The sequence below is a fragment of the Micromys minutus genome (assembly GCF_963924665.1).
Source record: "Micromys minutus genome assembly, chromosome: X".
Classification (NCBI taxonomy): Eukaryota; Metazoa; Chordata; class Mammalia; order Rodentia; family Muridae; genus Micromys; species Micromys minutus.
In genome coordinates, this window is record NC_137970.1 from 16,263,868 (window position 1) to 16,282,013 (window position 18,146).

The window sequence follows — 18,146 nt, forward strand, 5'->3', positions numbered from 1 at the left end:
ACAATAATTATTAGACATTTTGAAAGTATTTTATTGCTACTTTCAGTTTAATGTTACACACACACTAAAAATTTTAATTTAATTTTTATCGAAATGAAGACAATGATGACACAAATACTTAGTGATACTTAGAGTTAACAGAAAAGACAAACATTTAAGTCATCCAATATTGGCTGAAAGAATCTAAGTGCTTCACCCTATGTTAAATATTAAATCTCCTTTAGTTTTCATAAGCTCTTAGTATTAATACCAATTATAGAAAAGTAAACCAAAAATCAAGATGGAATTTAGACTTGTATTCAGGTTTTTCAGGATCCCTGACCAGTGTGTTCATACTGTTACCAGGTTTTGTCTAATTTGAAATAATTCATTTCTGCTATTTGCTACAGAAATTTTTAATGATGTACAGTTTATAACTTGGATATGGTTTCCCCTGTTTTAAAATACCATGTTCACTGGCAAATATGTCACTTTTTTTCTTCTGCATGATATAACGATTAATCTTGAAGTTTATCCTAACATGTATCAACATTGCACTCACACTCCTACCAATGAATACCTGTGCAATCTTGAATAAGTATTTAGACACTTGAAACTTTAATTCCATATCCATGTATTAAGGTTTGTGAAGAAAAGTATATTCCCTTTCATAATGTTCTTATCCAACCATCTTGTTAAAAACTATACCATGCAAGATTGATTTAATGATGTTGCAGTTGACTTTGTTACACGTTAAATGTTGAGTGTTCGTTGTGCCCAGAATAATGTATAATGGAGCTGATTCATTTTCCATTACCTATTGCAGTGCCTCATATATGTTATATGTAACAGCATGTATAATTCCCAAGGAAACAGTCATCTTGTTTCCCAGTGATTCATGCCTGGAAAATCCAGGCATATGGCATGGCTAGGCATGCCCATAAAGACCAAATCAGTCTCACTGAAATCTCAAATAAGGTGTGTCAAAATGAGCAAGCCAGTCTGCCAATAGTCCCAATTTGTTTTGTGTCAAGGAAAGAAGAACTTAGAAAGCAAGAGCCACAGATTTGGGGCCATTTGTGAAAGGGAGATCTTTTACTCAATATTGACTGAAGCTGCAATCACCTGGTTTTAGGCTGTCCCTTAGTGGGGCCCCAAACCTATGAGTACAGGTTTCTAAACTAGGTGTTTCCTGAGAAAGGAAGGTACTTTTAATTAGAGTCTTCAGTATGAACAATTAGGCATAGCTTCTACTTCTGAGTCTCCTTGTGCAAAGGCAATAGAAAACTATGTCTCTAGAAACCAGCTGATTTTAAGAAGTACAGATGAAAGAACCACAGAAGGATTTTGCTGGCTAGGAATGAAGGAATGCTTTCAGGTTGGATCCAATGAACTCAGAATTGTAAACTGACTTTCATACTCGCTGGTTCTGTGATATTGGGCTTAGAACAAGTCCTGACACACAGTGTTCATCCAATTAATGTTTTCTGGTTGAATATGTTTAGTTCCTGCAAATAAATTGTTAAATCCTTAAGGGCAAGTTTGTTATTTCATTGGTTTAGAATCATTCCTCCATTTCACTATCTAATTTAAAATTAAATAGTGTTATACATGAATTACAAATAAGAAAAACATCCAATGTGAACATAATATACAAGTGCTGTTTTAGGCAATGTGTGTGGGGTTTTATGTTGCTTGTTGTTGTCACTGGTGTGTGTGTGTGTGTGTGTGTGTGTGTGTGTGTGTGTGTATACACCAGGTACTAATCAAACTTCTAATCAGTTATCATTTTTTTAAGGGCAAGGATATCTGATTCAATTTCTTTGGCCATTAGCAGTTCATATCATGATTTACTGCTGTAGTCCCTTGATCTCAATTATTTGAGCGCCTCTGTTCGGAACTGTGTTTTAACTATATATCACCGATACATGTTTTTGCATAATGTATTTTTGTTCTTTGAGAAAGACCTTGTTTCTGATGAACTAAAACCTATCTTTAACAACTGAGGGCACAAGATGCTATGAGCTAGTTACAACTAATTGGTTGTACTAATAGTAAACAAGTGATATACAGTGGACATGTGCATACACACGTATCTTTTCTCTTTGAACACTTAATATTTTAAAAAATTTTTTCTCTACTCAAGGAAGAGATTAAGATCTAGGGAAGTTAGATAACATCCTAGTGTCACAGAGGTGGAGAATCAAGATGTTGAAAATCAAGATTCCCCTTTATATATTAAAAGCCATATGAAATATTGCTAGGGAAAGTTCACAGCTTTACTAATCTCAACTGACTATTCCTGGTTCACTATCGTTTTACACTGACTCAGCTCTCCTCTCTACATTTTCAGCAGACTCTTGTTTTATAGGCCATTACTGAATGATCCTGTGGACATTAGTGCTTCCACATCTAACGCCATGGTCTGCTGGGACGGTTTAAAAATTAATAAAAATATGCGACATAATAAGCAGGACACTATTGAATGATATATAGGTCAATAAAGAATTAAAAAGGAAAATTTTAAATTCCTGGAATGAAATGTAAATGAGAACATTGAAAATATTAGAGGAACAAAGACATTGATGAAAACAAGAACAAGCCAAATGCAGTAGTAAATGGAGAGAATCAATTAAAATTGGAGTTTCGCTTTGCTTTCTATTGCTATGACAAACACTATGACCAAAGGAACATGCAGAGAAAAGGGTTTATATGACTTACATGTCCTGATCAAGTTGACCATTCAGAGAAGTTAGGACAGGAAGTAGGTAAGTATTCCAGTACAGGACCTGGATGTAGAGAGTGAAGCAGAAACCACTGAGAAACATGACCTACTCACTAGCTCCCCATGCCTAGTTCAGCTTACTTGTTTTATACAACTCAAGGTCATCTCACCAAGGGTATCAATACCCACAATGAACTGTATTCTCTCATATCAATCACCTCCCTAAGGTTGGTTGGAGGTATTTTCTTGAGGTTCCCTCTCCCTAGATGAGCCTAGCTTCTGTAAAGTTGACCAAAAAAAAGTCAGCAGAATCAGAATAGAAGTCAAAAAACACACGTATACAAACACACAGAGGAAGAGGTAGGGGGAGGGAACAAGGGAGGGAGGGAGACAGAGGAGACAGTCCTCTTTTAGAAAGTCAGGCTCCTACCTGGCTGTTGCTAGGTAACTGTTAGGAAGAGCCTAGAAGAAAGAAAAGAAATGTTAAGGTTCCTCATTTTGGTTTAATTAAAAATGGGAAACTAGAAAGAAGTGAGGAGGAGGCAAGAATAGCATTATTGTGATCTTCAGCTGCTTCCTGCTGACTTTGGGATGATGGTTTTGTCTTTGCAAAACGTAAGAAAATTGGGATGGGGATGCTGGTCAAGTTCTGGCCCCCTTTCCTATTCTATTATGTTAATTTGGATATTTCCTCTTTGCCTTCTAGTTAATTTGGATAAAAATTTGTCTCTCTTGTTGATTTTCTCAAAAAAGCAACTCTTTGTTTTATGGATTAATTTTATCAGTCTCACTTTTTCCTATTTTATTGATTCAGCCCTAAGTTTGATTATTTCTTGCTACCTACTCCTTTTTGGGTGTGGTTTACTCATTTTAGAGCTTTCAGGTGTGTTGTTGAGACTATAGAATGAGATCTCTCTACTTTTTTTTTTAATGTAGGCACTGAGTGCTATAAACTTGCCTCTTAGAACAGCCTTCATGTGTCTTATGTTGGATATGTTGTATATTCTTTTTCATTTAATCGAGAAAGTCTAAGTAGTCAGCTTATCTGGTTCACCTATCAGGAGAGACCTTTGGGTTAGCAGGGTTTGGGCTGAGATAAAATAACAAGAGGAGGAATGGGGGTTAGAAGGGGAGTATTTGTGGAATGGACAGGAGATGGGGGCAGAGACACATGGAAGATTGTGGCAGATGTTCTGTTGCAGAGCTGCAGAAGCAGCTCATGGATTTTATCTGGAGAAAAAGAGAGGAGAGAGTTGAAGATCTGCAGCAATTTGACTTGGTTCCCTGGCTTGAGTGGCCTGTGGGTTAGCCCAGAGTTCCCTATGTTCATTTGAATCATGCTGTCTATCACAGCAATAAAAAGCAAGATAATATAACTGCTCAGCTGAGAACCCTATGAACTACAGTCATGAAATGTCTGGCCAGATATGCATGCTGATACAATAGTGATATGGGGATAAACCAACCACTTTCTAATTTAATATCAGACCAACTCTGCAGGAGGGAATCATGCCTGATACCATAAACCCCCAGGAAAAGCCAATGGCTAGTAAACTCATAGGCCCTAGAAGAGAAACTACTACTGTTGTTTTGCTAAGTCAATATGTTGTTAAAATGCTTTTGAAGTACATAACTAGTGCAGCCTTTGACCCTCCTCTGAGAGAGAAGCTTCTTTTTGCTGAGGGTTGTGATTAATTCAGAGACTTACAATGTGATACCTGGTTAAAGTGCTGAGCCTAAATAGCTGTGGTATATTTGGCCCTAAATGGGCCTTGCATATCATACCCTTCCCCCGGGGGGTCAGAGAATATCATGGGAGAGGGTGACTAATAGAATGTAGCAGAGGTGCTGTGAAACTGTTCCTGGACATAACACAGACCTTCGTGTGCCCTCATGAATTCACTGCCACTATGGTTATCTGCAAAAGACCTGCATAAGACAGGTCCTGTCACCATGTGGGCATGTATGGGGGAGGGGTTTGTGAGGCTTCTTTCCTTGGTTAAAGTCTATGAATCAAAGGAAAAGACTTGAAGCAGGAGGGAGATTGTTGGAAAACAGTTTCAGTGGAGAGGGGATAATGAGGTGCCATAGTGCCCAAATCTGGGTATATAGTGTTATATATAAAAATAGGAGAGTAGTTATGAGTCCTTCTGAGATGATTAAACTGTTCTTATTCATACATTGCTGAGTATAATTAAAGACTAAAATCCTAAGGAGAATTTTATTCTGGTTCCTGGACCTGAAAATTCAGATTGGGGCTGGCAGGAGGGAAGGCTGAGAACCACTAGTCTAAAGGATGCTAGTGTAGAGAGAGGAAAGAATGGAGAGGGGGAGGTAGGAAGGGATCTGAGAATTAGCTGTAGGACTCATAGAAAGGAAATCCGTGGCATATATGTAGTACATGGCCTAGGATTTAAACTGTGGTAAAAGGAATCTAACAAGTAACAGAGAGCCAGCAAAAGAGAAAATTGCTTTCCAAATTGAAGTTGTTATCAGAAACTTTGCTTTAGGATTCAAAATAAACTTTTGCCTATTTACAGAAATACAGTAGCTAAGCCATGAGAGTTTGACACAAGTGTAATTGAAGGGAGAATTTGTCTGGAGGAACAATGAACGTAAGGCATGTAACTGAAAGCATGGTATGGAACAAGAAGAGAGAGAAGATGGGTATATTGTTTACACCATTCTTACCCCTATGGGACAATATCTGTGTGTTGTTCAGGGAAACCTTACATCCAAATTTGCAAAGGATATACTTTCTCTGCCTGAAAATATAAGGAAATTAGTTCAAACTAACTACGTTATAATGAGACTATTTTAAACTGAAAACATCTTGATTGATAGCAGCCACGGGAGAAATAAAACCAAAAGCATTATCTAAAATTAAGCAAAACGTCTCAGTGAAAAGGCAGCTATATTAACTCTTACAGGATTTCCTGTATGAAAGAAGACTGGGTCTAAACACTAGGAAGTGCAAATTCAGATGCTATAAACCACTGCAAGGTAAATATATCCATTAGGGTAAAAAAGAACACCATAAACTTCCACACTTTCTCATTGAAGCCTGAACCTCTGCACATACCTTTTGTTTAGCTGATAGAGAAATATCTCTTTCACTGCCCATTAAACTTATAATGTTATCAGGTCCAGTTCTGGAATTTTGTTTTGTTTATTAGTGTGATAACTGAACATAGGGCTGAAGTTTCTGACTTCTTTGGAGACTTGGTTGTGTCATATGATGTTTTTCTGGAAGCTGTCTTGTGAGAGGGTGTTTTGCTGAAGCAGATATGCGATGCTTGGAAAGAGTATAAAGATAACCCAATAGGCAGTGAATGAAGAAGCTCTTACATTGGTTTGCTTTATAATGCTTTGCTGGTCTTCACTGATGTTCATTTGTTATGACTTGATAGGGAGAAAAATACCAATGAACTTCCTGTGGCATTCTGGCTGCTTCTTGCTATTTCCACACACATGCAGAGTAGTCAGAGTTTCTTCTGGATAAGACTGCTCCTACTGATTTGTGTTTGGTGCTTGCTGATTGGACTGGGCTGGACTGTCACTACGGATTCATGGTTGATGCTGTTGACTGGACTGCTGATATCCTGACAAAGAAGATTGGAATCACTTCCAAAGAACTGCTTCTAAACAGGTTCACATTCCACTGTGTCCTATGAAGCTTTCTTTTCTCCTACCTTTGGTTGATGTGGAGCAAGCAAGAAAAAGGAAAGACACCCAATGTTGAGATCTCTAGCCTCTACATATATGCATGCATGCACACATGGACATGTACATGGGCACACATATACTTACACTGAACACAACACACATATGCATACAGTACAACATAACACACACTACACACAAATTCAAACAGAGACTAAGTCACAGGAATCTGATATATATATATATATTATTACATTAGATAAAATTAGATTAGATACAGATCATAGTGTTTGACCAGAAATTTGGAAACAGAGGCAGGAGAATTGCATGAGCTCAGAAATTTTAGGTCAGCCTGCATAATACAGTAAGATCCTTTACCTTACATAAATACCCAGTCAAGGTGGGCTATGTTGGACCTCTATGACAGTCTGTGCTTACCCTTAACACAAACAAATGTAAAACCGAGAAAGGCAGCGAGTAGAGGCATACCACTATAACAAGATGCTATAGTCTGAATGTGTCTTCTCTTCCAAATACACTGGAATCCTATCTTCACTCTTTCTTCTTCCTTTTTTTTTTCTGATGTTAGGACTTGAATCCAGGGCCTTGTGCATGCTCACCAAGTATTATACACATAAGCTATCCCCAACCTTGGAACCTTAAATTCTAAGGTTATACATAATATTAGAAGTTGGAGACTTAAGGAAGTACTTAGATCAAAAGGGAAGATCCGGTTGAAAGGCACTGTTTGTGAACCAGAACATGAAGCCTAAATACATACACAACTTGTTGCTGGAATAATAGACTTACCAAACTCCACGCTGTAATGTAAAAATGTTCCTTCGACACAGGCAAGTCATTAGCTGTGGAGCTTCATAATGTTCTCAGTATAAACTAGGAATGAGAGTGATTACTGAAGAAATGCTCCAAAGACTTGCAGAGAGAATATAACACTATAATATGTGACGTGGAAAACCTAGACTGGTCAGGTGCTAAGAGGGCACACCTTAACTGCTTGTTATCTGAATCATAGCTCCTATTAAACAGATACCCTCAAAACTACACTTCAGGTTTGATAGGGTAGTTATGGAGTTGGTGGCATACTTAAGCACAAAGGCTAGCACATGGTGTAGACCCAGTTTGTCGTACCTATAGGCTAGTATAATTCCATACTGTGAAGCTGTCCCTTAAATCCCTGGAGGGTGAGCCTGTGTTTTATCACCTCGCCACCACCAAAAGATACCAAACAAGACTAAGAAATCTTGATTTGCTAAAGGACTGTGATGAACTACCAGGTTGATGGTCCAGGGCACACGCTTTCCAAATAAAGATACTCATATGACCAAGGGTTGCCGAGCAACTCCAGAAATGACATGGGTTTTTTAAATTTGAAAATGAATAAACCCAAAAAGTGAAGGGTCACACATATGTATTTTGGTTTCAGAATAGCTATGTTTCCTATTCTTTTGTAAAATATGTAATTTTCTGTACAGCCTGTCCTAGGGAGATGCTTTATTAGTAAGCACCAAGGTAGAGTTGTTATGACCAACGGCTCTGATTTTGGCATTATTCTTTTGTAATTTGTTTGGGAAGGAATTTTCTTTTTCCTTTCATTTTATTAAGGTTATGCATTTCAGGGCTAATTTTTGAGCAAATAGCTATGTTCTGAATTTTCACAAATTGCCCAAATGTTCTCTAGGGCAGGACACCAAATGGATATTTACTTTCTGAGCTTCTTTTGATAGCCTTGCTTTTATCTGATAGCCTTCCATACCAGCGTCATTGCACACAATTGGGCACAATTGTACTCATGTCTGTAATCTCCGTTATGTGGAAAGAATTGTTCCTGATGCATTTGATTTACAGTCACATGTCCCTTTTCTCTGATCACCAAGAAGCATGGAAGAAAGATTTTCTGCCACATGTAAGATACTTTATATATCTGTGCCATAAGCTGTGCATTGAGAACGGTTTCATGTGTCATGAGCATGAGTTCTTACTCTGTGACCATGGATAGGATTCTGGAGCCAAATAGGCATCTTTATTAGAGGGAGCAGGTACAGTTCCTGCTCATCCCTGTATAGCAGGTTGCTTGTCTCTGCCTGCCCAGAGAATTACTCAGATAAGATAAGCACATTTTCCCATAGGAAAGGGGGGCCACCCCACTCTTCAAGTGCTTCAAGCCTGCCTCCAACTGCCCTGCTTTTCCATTGGGTTTCCAAGTGCAGCCCCATGTGCCCTGCTGGAATGTCATTCTATTGATTGTGCCTAATAAGCTACTATCAATCACACCTGCCTAGTACTGAGGGCCTTGTGCTTGGACATCACTCTAATTCAATTGTAGGAAGATCTCTCTGTCTCTCTCTCTCTCTCTGCCTCTCTGTGTGTCTGTGTGTCTGTCTGTGTGTCTGTCTGTCTCTCTCTCTCTCACACACACACACAGAGAGAGAGGGGGGGGAGGGAGGGAGGGAGGGAGAGAGAGAGAGAGAGAGAGAGAGAGAGAGAGAGAGAGAGAGAGAGAGAAAGAGAGAGAGAGCATGGATCTCTCTATTCCAATTTCACTGATGAAGAAAGAAAGGTTCAGAAAAAAATACCTGCCTTCAAGTCTAGAGTTAAGAAAGCTTCAGGCTAGATAGAACTTTACTTCAACCAATCTATCTTGAATGTTAAAAAAAAAAAGCTGGGTACAAGTTTACATATCTCTGTAATCTCAGTTATAGGGAAAGCTGAGGCAGGAGAATTATAAGTTTGAGTTCAGCTTGAGGAATATGAGTGAAACCCTGTCACAAAGAAGAAAAAACAAACAAACAATAAATAATAAACAAGGACATAACCTCACACATTTTAGCATCTGATTTGTTTGCTTGTTCAGATATGAGCTCTTTGAAGATTCATAAATCTAGATGTTATGTTTCTAAAAGTGTTGTTAGGTACATAATACATTTCACTTGCAGTGAACCTTTGTTTATAATAACTTGATTTTTCTTCCCTGAGTCTCAGTTACTGGAAAACAATATTGTTCTCCCGGACTTTTCTATCAGCAGGTACTTCAGCCTTATGTGTGCTCTGCTAAAAACATTACCTTCTAATGAGATTTGAAAGTGACCAGGGAAACAGAAGCCACACTGCTTTGTGCCTTGGCTTTAGCAAACATGAATTTTTGTAGCAGTCTCTGTTTATGTCAATTGTTTATAAATATCACATGTATTTATTTTTGTTTTTATTATTTGAAGCTATTTTTAAATTTATTTTGATCATTACAAAGTTTATGTAGATCCTCTCCCCCTCCCTACTAACCCAGCTTTAAATTTTTCTCAAAAAACAAAACCTAATATAACAAAATGTCCAAAATGTAGAAGACAAAATACAGCATCTCATCCCCCTCAAAAAAATCCCACCAAACTGTAACTCAATAACAGCACACACACACACACACACACACACACACACACACACACACACACACACACAACCGAAACAACTGTAGAGTTCATTATTTGTCAACTATCCTGAACATGAGACCTTCCCTGGAGTGGTTGATATAACCGGTGTCATTCCATTGGAGAAAGCTGACTTCACCTCTCCCAAAATGTATACATGACAGTTCAGTTGTTAACATTTATCCCGAGTTGTGAGGTTTGCACTCACTCATTCATTTTCTTAAAATATCACAAAATAAAATGCAATAAGAGAAAATAAAAACTATCACATTGAAGTTGGACAAGGCAAACAGACCTCAAAACAACCCAAGAGAAAGCAGAAGAGTCAGAGAGCCACTTGTTTGCATACTCAAACATTTCATAAAATCATTTAGCTGGAAGCTATGATATATACACAGACCCCCTGGTACAGACCCACACATGCCCTGTACAGGTTGTTTCACTTTCTGGGAGTTCATACAAGTCTTCTTCATGTTGATTTAGATTTAGAGGACTTTATTTTCTTAGTATTCTCCATCTCTTCTGACCCTTACATTCTTTCTTGCTCCTCTTCCCTGGGTTGCCCTGAACTCTAAGGGGAGGAATTTAATGGAGACATCCCGTTTAGGGCTGGATATTACAAGGTCTTTCACTCCCTATATAATATCTGTCTGTGGGTCTCTGTATTTGTTCCCATCTGCTGCAGGAGGAAGCATCTCTGATGATAGTCAAGTCACTATCTATGAGTATAGCAGAAAATCATTAGGAATACTTTTGTCACTACATTGTCTTTCTTTTTTCTTTCTTTCTTTCTTTCTTTCTTTTTCCTTTCTTTATTTTTTCTTTCTTTCTTTTTTCTTTCTTAAGACCAGTATTAGTTGGTTTTGCATAAGTTCCTTGAGATACCTTGTTTCATGTTTTGTCACTCAAGCAATATCAGGTATAGGTTCCATCTCATGGAGTGAGCCTTAATTCAGTGAGCCTTAATTGGTTAGTTACTCTTACAACCTTTGTGCCATCATTGCCCCAGTATATACGGCAGATAGTACACTGTTGTAGTTAGTTGGCTTGATGTTTTTGTTTCTCTTTTGAGAGCATGCAGAGTATATTTCTGTATCAAAGAAGCTGGAACACAGGAGTAAAGGCTCTATGTAGGCACCCAGTCAATAGCTCAATGGTTAACGAGTTGTGTAAGTGTTTTCTTTAACAATGGGTCCTTGTGGTCAGTTTGCTGAGAACATTCTATACTTTTGGCAACAGCCTGTATTGCTTGGGATTCCCATGTGACCCAATTCACCAATAACTCAATTACATAGAAACTAATCACATGACTAGAAGCTTCAATTAATGACAAGAAAAGCCCAGTTGTGACAGTGTGATGGTCTGAATATGCTTGGCCCATGGAGAATGGCACTAATAAGAGGTGTGGCCTTATTGGAGTGGGTTTGGCCTGCTGGAGGAAATTCGTCACTATGTAGATGGACTTTAAGGTCTCCTAGTATTCAAGCTCCACCCAATGTGGAAGAGAACCTCCTCCTGGATGCTGGATCAAGATACAGAACTCAGCTTCTCTAGCATCATGTCTGCCTGGATGCTGCCATCACCCCCCCCCCAAGGTGATAATGGACTAAACCTCTGAAACTGTAAGCTAACCCCAATTAAATGTTTGCCTTGGTCATGGTGTCTCTTCACAGTAATGAAACCCTAACCGAGACAGATCTTGTCTCCCCTATTATTTGTCGATTGCATTTAAACCATGATATATGTATGTGTGTGTGTGTAGTTTCAACTGTAACAGGTTCCCATACTACCCACAAATGCTCTTTAGTTTTAGCTTTCTCCCCCATATTTCCTCTTACTTCCCCTTTCCCTTCTAACCCCCACATCATCCTCCCATTTCAGACTCCTCCATCCATTGATAAATATCTAGTCTATTTCACTTTTCTCAAGAGATCTATCTGTTCCTTCTAGCCCCTTGCTCTATATCTACCCTCTGTGGTTCTATGGATTCTAACTTAGTCATCATTAACTTAACAACTAATATCTATATATAAGTGAATATATACCACATTTGACTTTCTATTTCTGGGTTATCTCACTCGGGATGATATTTTTTCTAGTTCCAACCATTTACCTGGTTTCATAATGTCATATTTTTAACAGCTGAGTAATACTCCACTGTGTAAATATACTGCATTTTATTTATCCATTCTTCAGTTGAGGAACATCTATGTTGTTTCTAGTTTCTGGCTATTACAAATAAAACCTCAATAAGTATATTTGAGCAAGTGCATATGCCCAAGAGTATAGTTGTATCTTAAGTAGATCCATCCCATCTTCATGAGGAACCACCACACTGATATAGATAGTGGGTGCAGAAGTTTGCATTCACACCAGCAATGTATGGGTGTTTCTATTAATGCACATCCTGACCAATAAACAAATGTGTTGCTGATCTGAGCCATTCTAACAAGTGTAAGATGAAATCTCAAAGTAGCTTCTGTTTTTCTTTACCTGACTAAAAATTAAGGGGGTCATTGGAATCTGTTGTAATATTCTGATACTTGGCTATGAGCAGAAACTCTCACTTTTTAAATTTCATGTCAAAGAATGTGATAATTAGGCTCTGCCTGAGCCTGACGAATACAGATGTGGATGTTTGCAGCCAACCACTGAACTGAGAACAGGGTCCCTAATGGAGGAGTTAGAGAAAGGACTGAAGGAGCTGAAGGGTTTGCAGCTCCATAAGAATGACAATATCAACCAACCAGAGCTCCTGGGGACTAAACCACTACCCAAAGAGTACACATGGACGGACCCATGGCTCCAGCTGCATATGTAGCAGAGGATGGCCTTGTCTGGCATCAATGGGAGTAGAAGCCCTTGGTTCTGTCAAGGCTTGATGCCCCAGTCTAGGGGAGTGTCAGGGTGTTGAGGCAGGAAGGAGGGAGTAAGTGGGAGGGGGGCATCCTCATAGGAGCAGGGAGAGGGGGAATGGAATGGAGGTTTCTGGAGGGGAAATCGGCAAAGGGGATAATATTTGAAATGTAAACAAAATTATCCAATAATAAAAGAATATGATAATTAAATATGACTTCTTCCACAAATGTCACACACATGATTCATTTGTAAAGGAATTTAATTCCACATATTAAATTTTACAGTAGAGTACCTTGCTTAGTGTATGCCAGGCTATGGAGTTATACCAACCTCTCTCCCACCCACCCCCTGTCTTAATGATGGTTTTATTGTTGTGAAGAGACCCTGTGACCAAGACAACTCTTATAAGGACATTTAATTGGGGCTGGCTTTTAGGTTCATAGAGTCAAGCTATTATCATGATGTCAGGAAGCATGGCAGTATGCAGGAAAACCATCTGCTGGAGGAGCTGAGAGATCTACACCTTGATTCAAAGGCAACAGAAGGAGACTGTTTTCTGCCGGCAATCATGGGGAGACTATCCACACTAGGCAGGGCTTGAACACTAGGAGACCTCAAGGCTATACTTCCTAATAGTGCTATTCCCCGTGGCCCACACATTCAAGCACACGAGTCCATGGCGGCCAAACCTATTGACCTGCCCATACATATATCACTACTGCTAACACTGACAACAATACCAGATAACTTGCTCGTTGACAGAAATAGGATGTTTTTATGACTGCATTCTTTGCTTTTTGTACTCATTCCTATTCATGGATGAACCATTTATTTCATTCAGCCTCTTATTACATGATGACTCTCTAGCCTAGGAAACTTTCAGCAAGGAAGCCCTCTCATTACTGTCTACATTGTGTCTTCTTTACCACTTGCTGCTGACTTTTAGGGAGGTCTCTTATTGAGCCTGGAGCTCACCAATTCGTCAAGAGTATATGGCCAGCAAGCTCCAGGTATCCTCTCTAGTCTGCACCTCTTCAGTACCAGGATATCAGGCATGTACCACAACTCATTGCTTTTTTCTTGGATAATGGTGATCGGAACCCAAGTCTCTATGCTTGCATTAGGCACTGCACCAACTAAATCATCTCCTCAGCTCCTAAAGATTTTAATGTTCTTAGCATGTAAATAAAAGACTTGTATATTTTTAGATTAGAATGTTGAAATATTTGCTTTTAAAAATTGCTGTTTGAGTGGCTGATTTGGGTTTCATTTAAAAAAATTCATAAAATGAAATTTGGCCTGAAATTACTACAGAGGTTCCAACACTTTATGAATGACCCTAAGTATATTGCTGTCACTTTGTAATATTATATATACATGCAAAGTACCATTCTAAGCTTTGATGATTAGGAAACCAAAGTGTCAGTCAATGCTGAAAAACAAGGATCTTCTATGGCCTCAATATTTACCCAAGATTTAATTGTTTATGCAAAAGTAATAATCACCTTTATGTAATCAGTGTGCAAATATGCTTTCATAGTCAATAAAGGATAAACTTATATATTATACTAATGAGTAGTTCTACAATAAATTTCTTTATGATTTATCATTAGTAAATATTTGGTTTGCATACGTATGTTATATAACTATATGCCTAGGCATGCTGATGCCCTATAAAGAAGAAAAGATTGACTTTTGCTGTCATTTACACAAGAAAAGACCTGATATATTCAGAAGCATTTGGGCCCTCCCATTCTGATCAAAAAGAAGTCTAATAGAAGAGAATATAATGTGAAATTAAGTAGGGAACAAAAGCCATTGTCCTTATATATCGAAACAACACAACAAATAGACTAACAACCAGGAACGGGAAACTGAAGTCTTCTCTCAGTCTTTTAGAGGAGCCTCATAAGAAAGGAAACTGCTTGTCTGCCCTTACTGACTCAGAGCAACACACAAACCCAGATTTTATCACTCTATGTCTACATGTTGCTTCTGATATATTTTGTGGAATCAGGAGGCATTGCTTTCAATGCCTTGATGCTTCCGTGAATGGTCTTACACCTGGTCACCACATCTCACACACCCATGTGCATACATTGTTGGGAGTCAGGGGCATGAATAGTGACAAAGTAAAAATATGGAACACATTACAAATCCAGGCTGTGTATTCCAACTGAGATTAGAGGAGTTAATTATATTTGGTAGTCCAAAGCATAGCAAGATTGATCATGTTTTCCGTACAAGTCAGCTAATTCGGAACATGCTGAGTATACAATATGTAAATAGGATGACTGTATAGTTTAAAATGGTCTCAAAGCACATTGTTTATTTTTGTGGTTCTAGGAATGGCACATGGGACTTCTCAAGTACCGAGAAAGCAGTGGACATTCTACTAGAGCTCCAGACCTGCGAATTATTTGGAGGCTTTCTGGATGTCATTTATATGAACTACCTGTAGAATCTGTTGGAGATAATATGGTAATGTATGTTCAACTCCTATAGGACCACATAGGAATAAATGGAAAACATAGGGTCTCTGTCCATCTCAACACAGACTGGTAGAATGAAACTCACTTTTCCATTTGACCCCACTAACTGTTCTCAAAGTTGTTACAGGACACCAAATCCTACTGCAGCAGTTGACACTTTGTCCCTAGGAACTCTGATTCCAATCGGGTCCTCTTTACACTAGCTAATGGTGATGAAGAAGAATACAAATTGGCTTCTACTTCATGATTAAAATCTGTCTTACTGATGCTGGATGTGGAGATAAAAGTACAACTTGTCAATGGCTCCTGTTGACAGTGGTAGCCCTGTCTATATTAATCTAGGCACTCCTGGTTTTTAAAAAAAAAAAATCTTTTCCTCATATTTGCTTTCCTTTTTTGATATTTCATTCGTTTCTTCTTTTTTTTTTTGTCAAGATAGTCTTGCTGTGAAAATCAGGGTGGCCTTGACTTGCTGATCAACAATGATACCCTCTTTTCTGAGGATCCAGAGTGTTAAATATAATGTCATTAGTCAACACCATGGTTTCTGACATTCTTTATGCTTGGAATGTACATGATCATTCTATCCTTTCTGTCCATTAGCTTTTGGCTCCTTGTAGAATTACATTCTTTTAAATGGTATTTAAATTTTTACTTTTATTTTCAGTGAGTGGTTTTTTTTTGGGGGGGGGTAGGGTAGATTGCTTGGGAACAAACTCAGAAATGAACTAGTATTCAACTGTACAGGATACCTATGTTCACAAAGACAGCGCATTGTTTGCCTGGAATATAAAATACAATAAGGACTAGAGAGATGGCCGGGAGGTGAGGAGTGTGAGGTTCCAGCAGAACACTTGAGTTAATTTCCATTGCCTAGGGGACATTCAGAATTTTGTGTGAGTGTAGATCCAGGGAACCTAAAAAAATCACATTTGGACTTGCACTCAGCTGCATTCAAACATACCCAACATGATTAAATATGCCAAAAATATTGCCTAAACAAACTGGAAAATATAAATAACAGGTAAAGAACAATGGGTTCATTAAGAGTTTGTCCAGACAGGGGACAGAAGCAGACTCCTGATTTTGCAACGCTATTCCATTTTCAGGGTTACAATTTTATAAAAGAGATGAAACAAAAGTCAAGAGAAATGCAACACACACACACACACACACACACACACACACACACACACTCACACGAACTGAAGTGGGAAATAAGCTGACAGAACCTTGAGAGGTCTCCCCTGTCATACAATACAGGATCCTCCATTGCTGCCACCAGGGATTTACCTTTCCCCTTGGCCCAGTATGAGATTACTAGGGGAATCTCAATGATCTGAGCACACTGTCAGAGGGAGAACCATGAATGAGTGTCTGCCATCAGACTATCTCCTGCACATCCAGAGACACAACCTAGGACCACAGCTATTACTCAGAATCTTGCACACCTCACACATCCCCATCACCTTCCATAGGGACACATTGTCTTTTACCACACATCATTTCTCCAGACGTTCCTGGTTCTTGGCATGCAGTAAAATTTTGGAGAGTGTCCCTGGTATTTGTCATGTGGTCATAGACTATGTGTCTCTGAGTACCCCTATCAGAATGCCAGTTGGCTGCAGTTCTGATTCTGTTCTGACTATTGCAACAGATTAGCTCCAAAATCCAAATTCTGTTTTACCACTTTGGGATGACTTATCCATCTTCAGCCTAGTTGAACCAAAAGGGGACAAAACGCTGATGTGTTAGTGTTCCATGAGTTTTAGGGTCAAAATATGGCTCCTGCCAACCACAGTGGGGTAGACTCTGCAACCCTTTGACCAAGCTGACAGTTAAAGGCAAGTTACAGTGGAAAGAAAAGAATGGAGATTTACTTCAAGTGGTCACTCTGAGAAGAAGAAAAGCCCAATAAAGTGTGGAATGACATCCAAGTCCATCCTCAGGCTGGGGTATCAAAAGGGGCAAGAGGAATGCCTGGGGAACCATTCCTGGTCAGAATATGAGGTGGTCCAAGAAATTCTACAAGGCTTTGTGGATTTGTTCTCTGTGAGACTTGTTCCTCCTCTGGCTGGCACTGGGGGGACAACATTTCCTGGGGCTCTGGGAACAGAGTCTTGTATTAGAATTCACTTTCCCATTGTGTCAGGGGCTGATGGCCATAGGAGTGAGGCAAAGGGTTTCCCTTCAGAACATCAGCTCTCCTGCAAGGTGATTATGTGAAATTAGCTGTCACACACACACACAAACACACACACACACACACACACACACACACACACACACACACAGAAATGCACACTGACACACACATACACACACAGAAATGTACACTGACACCGACAGACACACACACACACACACACACACACACATGCACACTGACACACACACGTACACTGTGCTCAAGCTGTAGTGTGAGAGTTAGCTGGTAGTTTATGTCATAGGCCTGTTCACAGTCTTTTTTTCTACAGTGCTGCTTTGGGTCAATCCTGGCCATAGGTGACCTAACTTTAAGCTTGACTGATTCGTGGAGAGCGTCCTGGATCCAGTGGTTAAGCTCTCTCCACTCTAAACTGTTCCCTCCCCACTGTCTCTGGACCACAGAAGCTGGTTTAGCACTCTCCAGCCTGGAGGCTCAGGCTTGTCTATTGAGTCTAGCCACTCCTGCAGTCACACTGCAAGTTCTCGGGTGGGATTTCTCCAGCTGGGAGTGGCACAAGGCTTCACAGGAAGAACTTCATGTTCTCTTTACAAACAAACACCTCTTCCTGGGATACTAGTTTTTTCTGTCTCCCAGGAACATACCAGAACAGATATGTAGCAGGGCCAAAAAAAAAAAAAAGTGAGTGGTCTCCATTTTAAGTCCTTCAACCTGTGCGCATGCTAGTTTTCCTTTGTTGTTGGAGTAGCAGATTCCATTTTTTGTAGTGAGCATTTAGAAAGACAGAAAGAACACCATCTTCTTGTAGCAAGGAAATACTT